Source organism: Protopterus annectens, chromosome 9.part0, assembly GCF_019279795.1.
Source record: "Protopterus annectens isolate FY-2018-M chromosome 9.part0, PAN1.0, whole genome shotgun sequence".
Classification (NCBI taxonomy): Eukaryota; Metazoa; Chordata; order Ceratodontiformes; family Protopteridae; genus Protopterus; species Protopterus annectens.
Window position 1 is genome coordinate 1,580,773,479 of NC_056743.1, and position 12,237 is coordinate 1,580,785,715.

A 12,237-nucleotide genomic window follows, 5' to 3' on the forward strand; every position below is an offset into this window, starting at 1 on the left:
CAGCACAAAAGATAAATTAATACTGCCTCCTGCACATGACATTATCCACAATGACCATAATAGTAAGAGAGGTGGTGGTGTAGCCATTGTATAGTCTTGCCATGTACCCCATACAAATTCCAGACATCAGTGGTATTGAAGTCCTAACGGCTACACTTAAATTTAACTCACAAATATCAATATGTATAGCAATATTGCATATAACTCCTAGTGCAGATAAATCAGCTTCTGAACACACATTATCATGGATAACTACAAACATATTACTTGAACCGATAATGAAGCCTAATATTAATTGGCCCAGCTATAATCACAAAACTATTCCCCCTGTTATCTCCCAAATATGCAATAAAGTTCAGAGGTTTAGGATTTTTGCTTGGAAGTGTTTGCATAGGTATTTTTACACCCAACCAGACTTTTTCCTTGGATAGATAACAAATGGAGGTGCAATGGCTAAGAGAGAGGTAATTGGGAACGTGTTTATTGGGAATGTAATGACAATGTAATGATCTGGCAGATTTAAAAAATTCTCTACAGAGTACGTAATTAGAAATGTTGGTGTAACACTTGAATGTAACTTAAGAAATGATTCTTTACAGCTGCAATATACGATCTGAATTATCCAGATATAGGAAGGACTTGTTAAGTTTAAAGATATTATCTGACAAAAAAACACTTACTAGAAAAAGGAAATCAAAGCCTAAACCAGCTATAATTGAAGTACTGAATATTGTAAAGGAGATAAAAGAACTGAGGTTAGGATATTTAGAAAAGGGAAGGAATAAATTACATAGAAATAAATGGAATTTGTGGGAACAATACATACAAAATAATGTTCAGGAAGAGGAGTGATATTGAAGGGAATGAAAAGTTTCTATGTATTGTTGGAGTGAATGAAAATTATTAAATAGTAAACATAAAACATACATGTATAATGTATGAAAATAATGAAAAATGTACCTACGTTATTGTTAAAAATGTATATATTTAATAAAAGTGTTTAAAAATATTCACCCTACTATCAGCTTCATTGGATTAGCACAGTTAATACATATGACCATAAGGACAGATAGAGCTAATGAAAAGAATGCGTTTTGGATTACATACTGCCAACAGACCTTAACAAACTTTCCCATGTAGGAATTATTCCTGACAACATTTGTGAACGTAACTAGTTTCTGCCATTTGGAGACATTTCAAAACACATAGAAACATTCAATATAAAATTATCAGAAATACAACCTAATTTAACAAGGAAATCATGTTATCTTTAAGTATAATAAACTGGAACGAATAAAATTGTCTTTAGATGATGCAATTACTTTCTTCAGCAAATCCGTCCTCTACATATTAAACTCCCCTAAGAGCCTCGATGCAGGAAAAAATCAGATCATATCCTGCAACAGGGCTTGCATTAGATGTACAAAAAGTTAATGTATAGCAGAGATAAAGCATGAAAGCACTGGCATTTAAAAAAATAAATTATCTGCAACAATACTGGCACTTACAAAACCTGAGAGTATTGTTCCAAAGACTAAGATAAAATACTACAGTATGCTTCAAAAAAAATCATAGAACTCCAAGACCATTTTGGTCAATAGTCCATAAATTTATATAATCTGCTCAAAAATGACAAGCCTGTCCTTTTAGAAATGAAGCAAAGTACAATACAGCATGAACATTTAATTTGTGCTACAGAAATATTGCCAACCCTCTTAATAAATCCAGTGTACAAAACACGTCCATAAAAATGTGTTTACATACTATTGATCAACTGCCTAACAGAGAACAAGTTACTTTTCACAACACAGCATGGATTTAGGCCAAGCCATGACACAGAATGAGTGTCAATAACCTTCTTAAACTATAATTGTGATGAAAACAAGCTTAAATAGTTCCATTCCTGTTTTTAGACCTATCCAAAGCATTTGTACATTATGCTGTTACTTAAAACACAATGAACTAGGCCTCACAAACAATAAATTCAGTTGTTTTAAAAGTTACCTCAGTGATCGGACACAGTGTGTATATTGGATGGATGAGCTGTCAACTCCTTGACAAATAATGTTAGTTGTCATACAACATTCAATATTAGAACCTTTAATATTTAATATATTTATAAATACAATGCATACAGTCTCTCATCAAGCTAATTTAATCAAGTATGCAGATAACTCAGCACTAATATGTGCACCCTCTAAAATAAAACACTCCAAGATAACTTGCAGTATTGCTTTGCAAAAGTTGAAAATTGGCTGGCGCAATCAATGCTAAACTAATGGTATTTTACCTCCAACTCAATAATCACTCTACTGTGACTTAACAAAAGTACCAGTCAATAATGTTAGAATTGTGTTGGAACTGAGTTAGTAAAAAATACAAAACTATTTGGAATAATAACAGGCCATAGATCATAATTTGATTGGCTCAGCCAACATGCAGTTAAAAATATCCATAAACTACAGGTTTTCTATAAAGTGAAACCATTCCTAATAGAATTTGCATACAGGACTATAGCTCAGACCTGCCTACTCCTTATTCTATTGTATGCCTCATCAATTTATACTAGCCTGTGGTCATCTCAGCTAGCTAAACTGAAGCAAAATTATAATAAAATTGCAAAGTCTGTAAGTAACCACATTGACCAAGCATATCACTGTGGGGCACTTTAGTCCCTTAACTGGATAGCGCTATCTAACCTACTAGCTTTTCATATTAAGACTGCCCATGACATTCCCTATATCCCAGACAGACATCATGATATCAACAAGTTATCAGACTGGTAAACATCCACCAGCAATCTGTGCTCACTAAAAATCCCTGTCCTCGCTCAAAAGTCTAAAATTAATGATGACAGTCTATATTCTGTATTGTTGTTAAACAGTGGCACTTTATTCCAGCAGATATTATAATATCTCATGTTATCTATAATATAAAATCTCTTTGAAGATGCACCTTTCAAGCAAATGTTCCTGCACATTTAACAGCAGTTACTAAGATCCCTTCTTATTCTAAATCTTATTTTATATATATAATGTATAATCCCAATTAAATCTATAGTGCAGACTTTTTACCAAAGCATACCTCTCAACCTCTAAATGCAAGAAATTTGAACAGAGCCAAAATTAAGGGGGTGAGAGCCCAAAATCAGACAGATTTTAAATGTTGCTCTTATAAACTTAGAAAGTTGCTAGAATAAAATGTTTTGTGCTGACATGTATTTTCTGAAGGTTATGAAATATAAAACTCAACTGCATGTCATTATTTAATTACCTTAGTCCTCAATGACTTAGTCCACATTTTATGAGGTACAGACCTAAAATATGAAGCAATAATCCGGACATTTTATGAAAAATCTGAACAGCTGAGAGGTAGCAACTCCATTTCCGATTTCCCACCTCATGCAGTTAACTCAAATAAATGTCAGTAAATTCTAACACTTTTATTATAATAATATCTTTGCTATTGGTCTCAAGTGGATTTAACTATGTGGATAACATTTGCTGTCTGTATGCTAATGTTGCACTGTGAGTATGTGCATACACTGTAAAATAATGTTGAATGTTCTATTGATGTGAGTTTTACATACATGTACATATGTTCTGTAGCAGTGCCTGAGCTTAACATGCTTTAAATACCATATAGTGTTTGTAACATGGTAATCACCTTTTAAGTTATATAATCTTGAGTGCGTCTAATATAGTTTACTGTTATCTCATACAACATCTATAATGTGGATCAATCTTTTCTCCCAAGGCATTCTGTGAAAAGATATTTTGCCCAGTCAGACTTTCCTAGTAAACAAAGGCTAAAAAAAAAACTAACTAACTAACTAACCAAATAAATAAATAAATACACAAACAAATAAATATTTAATTAAAAGTATCAATGTCAATCTAAAGAAGTTCAAACAGCTGCAAATGTGGGATCATTTTATTAACATTTTCTGTTATAAAATAGATGATTGTTTCAGAACTGATGCCTCTGTATTACACAGGTATGCATGTATTAGGATGGATCCCTATCAGTTGATTGAGTTTTCAGAAACTCAAAATTCACATCGTCAAGCCCGATTTTGAAAACACAAAGCTTTTGAATGGAGATCGAGGTACAGTGAAGATTGGGAAATTTACCCTTTTCTTCACTGTAGTGTAATCATGTAGTTGGTATATTTAATTTGCAGGGGGTGCAGGGAGCTTGCCCCCCTGTATAAATTTAAAAAAGAAGATTTTTGTGTAGGGGGGTTGTGATGTTGAAGTTTTCGGAAACTCAGTCATATGGTCTCGTCCGTATGAATTTCAAGTTTCTGAAAACTTGATCATTTGACATGGATCCCTTAGGATACAATCCTTCCCTGAGCATATTATATTACATTACCCTTGCTTGATATCAGAATATTAGGAGAGGATAACCTATTTTGTTTGTTCTTTAGTACACTTAACATTCCATCTTCACCTTCTTCCTCTCCCCTTTTCCACCTTTTCCATATTATGTCAAATCATTGTATGTATTCTCTGTCCACTACCCATTCCAGTAGTTCAATTCACTGTTCTACAACCCTCTCTGTGTAAAAGTACTTTTGGAGAGCCAGAGGATAGTGAATCACTACAGTCCTCTGTCTTTGCTCCACCTTCCCCCTCTGTCCATCATGTCCAGGATGACCCACTCACATCTTACTGGCATGATCTTGTCTACCAATATCATGTCTGCTCTGTCTCTTTTGGTGTTAGATGAGAAGACCTATAGCATTGCAGTTATATCCCACAGACCTTTCTAGTAGTTTTCCTTCAGATTTCATATAGCCGCATGATGTTTATGATTATCTGCCAGGTGCAATACTAGACAAGCATCTTTTCTTTTTCCTATGGTCCCCCTTCTCTAAAGATTTTGAGAGAACTAGAGGCTACAGCGATACAATAGAAAATGTCAAGCATTTTTTTTTCTGTAATGAGTAGAAACATTTCCATGAAGTCATGGCCTTGGTATTGCAAGCAAACCAGGAAGCATGAGAGAGAAAATATAAGCACTACCAAGAAAAACATCTTAAGCACTGTAGTCCAAAAGCAGGCAGTTCAAACAACAAACAATGACACTCCCAACAGGACAGACTGGAGTCTCCCACATTATCTGCTTCATCATCTTTCTCACCTTATCTCTTGGAAGGAATATTACTCTATTTTCAAGCCAATGGCATGCTGTCAGGGAACGGGTTAAAGAGATGGCATTTACAAGTTATACCTAAAGGTTTTCTAGTTCTGCATTCTGTTACCTATTTCAAATAAACCATGAGATCAAATTCACTTGCCATGGTATGTAATTCACTAGTTACATTCACTACAACCAGTAATTTGGGGGGAAGAGAAAAGGGATAGTATTCAGGGTTCTTTTACAGCAAAAAAGGAAGACCAGTTTATGCCCATTTAAATCTCACAAGTCTGAGCAAATTTATAAAAATAAAAGTGTTTAAGGTGCCTTCAGTAATTATATCCACTTCTCTTCTTACTGTAGAATGGATTTGTGATGCCTATGGACATGCAGAATGCCTATCTGCACAGCCTATTACCACATTACCATTAACAAAAATAAACAGTTTCTCATGTGTCATTTGAGGGGAGCTCCCATAACCAATTCAGCAGCTTACCTCCTTACTTTTTAGCTTTTCTGCTATACTCAGCAAATTCACCAAAATACCTCTCTCAGTAGATTTTGTTCTCCTCAGACTTATGAGAATTCATATATTTCCTTAGCTGCCTGGTGGCTGAAATACATTGATTCATAACTTACAGACAACATTTCAACAAACTGTGCAATGTTTTCAGACTCTGGGTATCCCTGTCATCCTCCTTGAAATAAAACTTCTAATCTCCTACAACAAGAGGCTTTAGGGACTCTCTAGAAGGACACCAAATTCTCATTGATAATCCTATCCCAAGAAGGGGTACAACTAAAAATGTATTTAGTTGTTCTTTGTCCTTCAAATCATTTCACTGCATGACGTTTTCTAAAGGCCCCGTGTCATTTGACCTCATCCATGTTCATAGTTTCCAGATTTGTGTCTACAGAAGGAAGCGACAGTTGTACCAGCACAACCTTTGGAAGAAGAGTTCCCATTTCCTGGAGTATATTCCTTCCATTCCAGAGCCTGTGAAAGGATTGCAGTGATGGAACAATCGGATTACCATCAGCCCAGGCGATCCTTTCATTCTTCCAGTACTAAACAGGAAACTTGATGTAGACTTCTTGGATTATGCATGGAGAGCCCATCTTCAAAAGCTGAAAGTGGAAAGCCTAGCTTATCCATCACAGAAGAAACCATAGAATGAGATCACAGATGTCCCTCAGAGTCTGACAGCATTCAAATTAGTTCTCAAACTTGGATTTCTGCAGACCATCACAGACAATACTTCACTGATGTCATATTTCATAAAACAGGCGGCTCCGATTCATAGCTGCTCTGCAGACTGGCCATAATATTGTAGGTATAGCCAGTACAAGAGAATCTAACTCTTCAGGCCTTCTATGTTACAAGCTATGAAAATGTTTTCTGCATTTAAAAAAATCTCGAGTAAAAACTGCAGAAAACACCTTTGCTTTGATATAAAAAGATGGGAATATCCAAAAGTGAATCAGTTTACATATTACGCAGATCACCATCTTTTCACGCATTGTTCCAGATTTCTTTAGAACCAGGCATGATGAATGAATACATCTTCTCTCAGTTTAGAATCAGATTATGCTGGATGCATTTGCTCCAAACTACAATAGTCCAAAGCTGCTGCTAAAAGTAAAATGACAAAAAGCAAATTTTATTCTCATAACTCGTTGCAGGCCAAGGTACCTGTTTTTCATCCTCTGTTCCCCCTCTTGTTCTGTACCACAGATTTTGCCATACCTTACTAACAGTGCCAGCTTGGACTTTGTTTTCATTGAAGTACTTTTGTTTAACATTTTACCTTTGTAGATGCATATCCACCTACAGATTGCTGTGAAGTACTTTTTGAAAGGAATCCTTCACTTGAGGCCTCAAAGAGTCTCTACTTTGGACTTGAATGTTGTAAGTGAATAAATAACTCTACCTCCTTTGGGGGGGGGGTTATTTCAGCAGACACCAGATACCCTTCCTGGAAAACACTTTTATTGATTTTAGTCGCCTAGGGCAAGTTTTTTTTTTCTTAAGAATAAATCCTTTTTTTTTGACTAAGGTGATCTGTCACATATCTTTGAGCTCTGTCCAGTTATCTGCCTTGTTTCTTAGACATAAGAACAGCAGGGAAAGGAGTTTGCATTCGATGCCAGTGTATATACTACTCAGGTACTGCAATGAAAGCATTAACCACTAAAGTTGACTGGTCAGTTGTCTGTGTCATTTATGAAGGGTAAGCATGGCTGGCCAGTTATCAAATGGATGGCAAACTGTTTTGTATAGGAAAAATACAATAATATTGTCTGATGAAGTTAGGGCCCAAACCATCCGATCAACTCCTGCTATTGTAGCTGCCATCAGTGATGTATCCTCCCTACAGCACTTGTAAGGTTACTATGTAATAGAGTAACAAAAGTTGGATGGCTGACGTAGAGACAAAAAAATATTTGATTCAGCTATCCTGCATGACATGCTATAGCTCACTTAACAATGGTAGCTAAGATTTCACCTACAGGACACGCTGTAAATCACTTACTCTGGTAGCTGAGAGTTCACCTGCAGGACATGCTGTATATTACATTCTCTGGTAGCTCAGAGTTCACCTACAGGACACTCTGTCGATCACATTCTCTGGTAGCTCAGAGTTCACCTACAGGACACACTGTAGATCACTTACTCTGGTAGCTGAGAGTTCGGCTGAAGGACAGGCTGTAGATCACTTACTCTGGTAGCTGAAAGTTCACCTGCAGGACATGCTTTATATCACATTCTCTGGTAGCTGAGTGTTCAACTGAAGGACACGTTGTAGATCACTTACTCTGGTAGCTCAGAGGTCATCTGCAGGACAGGCTGCGGATCGCTTACTTTAGTAGCTAAGGGTTCACCTACAGGACAGGCTGCAGATCACTTACTCTGGCAGCTGAGAGTTCATCTGTAAATATGCTGTAGATCACTTAATCTGGTATCTGGGAGTTCACCTGCAGGAAATGCTGTAGATCACTTACTGTGTTAGCTGAGAGTTCACCTACAGGACGTGCTGCAGATCACTTTATCTGGTAGCTGAGAGTTCAGCTTCAGGAGATGCTGTAGATCACTTAGAATGGTAGCTGAAAGTTCATCTGCAGGGCATGCTATAGATCACTTTATGAATTCCATGCAGTTGATGCTGAACAAAGCAGAGGTATGTGAATATATTCATTATAATAGTAGATGCTGGATAATAAAAATCACTGCAGCAGGTCAAGTTCCCTTCCTCCTTCCTTCCACCTCCCGGGCCTGTGCAAGTTATGGATCTGGTGATTGCTGCATGCAGTTGTCTTTGTAGCAGTTACAGGATTTATGAGTTGTTTGTGTCTTATTAATACAATACAACATAAAATTCTATAGTGTGGTGAAATGATTTTTGTGATTATCCTAATTTACCTGTTAATGGAAGGTACTTTGCATTATATTGGTAGAAATGTTGTCATATGTGTTCACTTTCTACACTTCTACTTAGGTTGCTTTATACCTTAAAAGGTTACATTAGTGTGCCATGATTGTATCTTTTGAGTACAAGCTCTGGTTAGCAGTTATTGGTATGAAAAAATGATACAGAGTGTGCTATTTATCACAGCCCACTCCTTCTAATGCCTATAGAAGGAGACTGCATGTACACACACACACACCTAGGGACGCCCAACTGCAGAAAGAAAATCTGGATGGGGATGGCCATTGAGATTCTTCCATTCAGACATCTATTGTTATGGAAAGTACTCTCACAGCTGTATGTCCTGAAATGTATTATACACTATAGCACTGATGGTTAATAAAATGGAGATTTAAGTAACTGAAATGCTCCTTTAACAAAACCAGTTTACTAATTACTAGCTTGCTGTCTTCTTCAGTCCTACATTCTACAAATATTGTCAATGAATATAATATTTTTTTAGGAAGAAATGTGTGAATACTGCACTATACAATACAGGATTTATGATCAATCAACACAAGCACAACTCATCAACATCATCTCATCGAGACTGAGTCTTATAAAAAGGTAAAATGTTCATAGTGGGGGTGCATCCCAGTATCACCATCTACCCTTAAAAAGTTAGTTAATTTGAGAACTGTCATTTGATAAGTTTGTTGAAGATTCACTAATGAAAAAGTGAAAACTGTCTCATCTTTTCAGTTTGTATTACCTCAGCTTTATCACCAGTTTTATTTGAATATACATTTTCTTCCCACAGCCTTGAGTGGATTACATTTCTCATCATCACACAACTCATAAATACATATAATGCTATAAGGGTATTTAATAATTGCAGGTGTCAGATATACCAAGTACCGCAGCAAAAGACTCGAACAAATGTTAGCCCTCTACCCCTGTCACTCAGTGTACAGTAGCAGACTGTTGCTTCTTTTCCTCATATATTATTTTTATTTAGTTTAGTTATGGTATAACTGTAAACTTCCTTCTTTATACTTACCAGTGAATAGCTTTCAATTAACATAATGAAATATAATGAATTCTTACTACAGTAGAGTGTCAATTATCTGAACATCGATTATCTGAAACGTCAAGTATCCAAACCCAGTCCTCCAAAGTTTTTGGGGTAGGAAAAATCATAAAGTCTGAATATATAAGCATTATACATATTAGCTTGTGCATGTTTTTTTTTAACTTGTAGCATGGTTGTGTGTGAAAAAAAATTCTTTATTGTCCACTGAACTTGTTGAATGGCTGAAAAGTGTGCAGAAAAAGCAAGATTTTAGAATTTTTTTTTATGTATGTTTGATTATCTGAAGAGTTTTGATTATCTGAACCATCCTTGGTCCCAATTACTTTGGATAATCGGCTCTCTACTGTATATTGCATTGTGCAAAAAAGGGCACTGAGTGCTAAAATAAATGTCCTTACTACTGGCAACAAACATGCAAATCAGTAATTCAGAAAACAGAAACAGCTCTGGTGTGCTTACTTACTGGCCCAAATGATTATAAAGTAATTAGTGCATTAACTGTCCTCTGTAAATCAGCTGTAGAAGAAAACAATATTAGTGTTCCCTTACTAAGGGAAGGGGAAGGAGAAACATAAAAGTATTCAGTCTGTGTCATAATCACTACTTAGATGCAGACAATCTTCATGCTTAATGTACCCCTTCCACACACACCATCCGACAGACAGTTACTTGCATCTACGCAAACCAATAGAGGGTGACTGGCATGACACCAGTTTCAACATCCTAAGAGGAAGGCACCAGTAGTGGGGCAATAGAAATAAAACAGTGATGGACATTTAATATGTAATCTCAATTCCCACCCACTCAGAGCATAAAGGGAGGGAGAGCATACTCTGACAGCATTGAAGGGGCAGAGAGGTGCTGCTTCTTAAACTGAGCACACAGTGAGGGAGAACGCACTGTAACAGCATTGATTGAGGCAGAGGTTCTACTTCTTAAACAGAGCACACAGTGAGGGAGAACGCACTGTGACAGCATTGATTGGGGGAGAGGTGCTGCTTCTTAAACAGAGCACAGAGGGAGAGAGAGCACATTCTGACAGCACTGATAGGGCAGAAAGGTGCTGCTTTTTAAAGAGAGCACACAGGGAGGGAGAGCACACTGTGACAGCACTGATGAGAGGAGAGGTGCTGCTTCTTAAGTAAAGCACACAGGGAGGGAGGGAGAGCACACTCTGACAACATTGATGGGGGGGGGGACAGGTGCTGTTTCCTAGTAGAACACACAGAGAGGGAGAGTGCACTCTGACAACATTGATGGGGGGGGGTGCTACTTCTTAAGTAGAGCACACAGGGAGGGAGAGTGTACTCTGACAGCATTGATGGGGAAGACTGAAGACAGGGGATGGGGGAATGTGTCAGTACAGCAGTTATAGTCACATGTGTAGCTGCAGTTGCTAATAGATTACTTAAAAAAAATTAAAAACTATAACTGTACCCCCTAACAGAGTGGCACCTTAGATGGCTTCTCTTTTTTTTAATTTTTTTTGCTCCCCTTTTTCTTTCATTTGGACAGCTGTCCCAGTTCCCTATATCCTTGCTGGGTCTGATAGCATTCCTATCTATCCCCTGGTCCTTCTTCTTCTTCTTCTTCTTTCGGCTGCTTCCTTTAGGGGTCACTACAGCAGATCAACTGTTTCCATTTATTCCTGTCTTCTGCATCTTGCTCTGTCACACCAACCACCTGCATGTCCTCTCTCACCACATCCATAAACCTTATCTTAGGCCTTCCTCTTTTCCTGTTACCTGGCAGCTTCATCCTTAGCATCTTTTTCCCAATATACTCTTCATCCCTCCTCAGTACATGTCCAAACCAATGTAATCTTGCCTCTCTGGCTTTGTCTCCAAACCTTCCAACCTGGGCTGACCCTCTAATATACTTATTCCTAATCCTGTCCATCCTCATCACACCTAGTGCAAATCTTAACATATTCAACTCTGCCACGTCAAGCTCTGACTCCTGCCTTTTTGTCAATGCCACTGTCTCCAACCCATATAACATAGCTGGTCTCACTACCCACTTGTAGACCTTCCCTTTCACTCTTACTAGTACTCATCTGCCACAAATCACTCCTGACACTCTTCTCCACCCACCCCATCCTGCCTGTACTCTCTTCTTCACCTCTCTTCCACACTCACCATTACTCTGAACTGTTGATCCCAAGTATTTAAACTCATCTGCCTTTGCCACCTGTACTCCCTGCATCCTCACCATTCCTCTATCCTCCCTCTCATTCACACGCATATATTCTGTCTTAGTCCTGCTGACCTTCATTCCTCTTCTCTCTAGAGCATATCTCCACCTCTCCGGAGTCTCCTCCACCTGTTCCCTACTCTCACTACAGATCACAATGTCATCTGCAAACATCATAGACCATGGGGACTCCTGTCTGATCTCGTCTGTCAACCTGTCCATCACCATCTATCCCCTGGTAAAATTCCCACAAATTTCACTGGGGCCAGCAATGATCCTAAGGACATCCATGTGGGGGCAGGGTCACTATGTCATACATCCATCTAGGGTTTTCCCTACTCTTTATAGATTATCTGTGTTAATATCCCTCCCTTTGCAAATCTAGTGGTATGTCTGAGG